We start from the raw sequence: 1,413 nt of genomic DNA, 5'->3' as shown, positions 1-1,413 counted from the left end.
TGCTCACAGCGAATCAATGGTCTTACCAAGCCATGTGTTGGGAATCCAGGACACAGCTCACAGTACACAGCCTTTACCACCACCACCACCTCCAACAACACCACCACCACCACTACTAATACTGATACCACCACCACCACCCCACCACCACCACCACTACTACTTCTACTTCTACTTCTACTTCTACTTCTACTACTACTACTACTACTACCACCACCCCTCCACCACCGCCACCACCACCACTACAACTACTACTAATACTAATACTATCACCACCACCACCACCACTACTACTACTACTAATAATAATAATAATACTAATGCCAACACCAGCACCACCACCACCACTAAAACTACTATTGCTACTACTAACACTAATACTACTACCACCATCACCATCACTACTACCACTACTACTACAACTACTACTACTATCACCACCACCACCACCACCACCACCACCAGCCCATAACAACTACAACAATTTCATTCAACTCTTAATTGTAAACTCCTTTTGTTACCTGAGACGAAAGAGAGAGAGAGAGAGAGAGAGAGAGAGAGAGAGAGAGAGAGAGAGAATTTCCTCCACGTGGTTATAAGAAAAACTGTCTTTCCCTTTTCATGTTTTTCACTACAAAATTTCCTCAACACACACACACACACACACACACACACACACACACACACACACACACACACACACACACACACACACAGACACACACACACACACACACACACACACACACACACACACACACACACACACACACACACACACAGACAGACAGACACAGACAGACAGACAGACAGACAGACAGACAGACAGACAGACAGACAGACAGACACACAGACAGACAGACAGGCAGACAGCATCGTTATGTCCAGTATGGCCTTTTCTATCTGTTCTTTCCTTTGTATTCCTCCTCCTTCTCCTCCTCCTCCTCCTCCTCCTCCTCCTCCTCCTCCTCCTCCTCCTCCTCCTCCTCCTCCTCCTCCACGAAGAGCGTGACCACAAACCTCATCCATCGCGGAATCGTGGGAGGAGGAGGAGGAAGAGGAAGAAGAGAAGGAGGAGGAGGAGGAGGAGGAGGAAGAGGATTGCGTGGGAGCAGATGAGGGAGTTTACCTGTCCTCCCTCACCTGAACACTCCCTCCTCCACCTCCTCCTCCTCCTCCTCCTCCTCCTCCTCCTCCTCCTCCTCCTCCTCCTCCTTTTCCTCCAAAATACGTGACTAGACTGACTTAACCTCAGCACTCGCGTGACCTTACGAGGAGGAGGAGGAAGAGGAGGAGGAGGTGGAGGAGGGGGAAGAGTGGGAGGAGGTGGTGATGACTGTGGCGGTTTTGTGGCTGTGTGTGGGTTACGGAGAGAGAGAGAGAGAGAGAGAGAGAGAGAGAGAGAGAGAGAGA

Source organism: Portunus trituberculatus, chromosome 7 (assembly GCF_017591435.1).
Source record: "Portunus trituberculatus isolate SZX2019 chromosome 7, ASM1759143v1, whole genome shotgun sequence".
Lineage (NCBI taxonomy): Eukaryota > Metazoa > Arthropoda > Malacostraca > Decapoda > Portunidae > Portunus > Portunus trituberculatus.
This window is presented reverse-complemented; position numbering follows the sequence as displayed.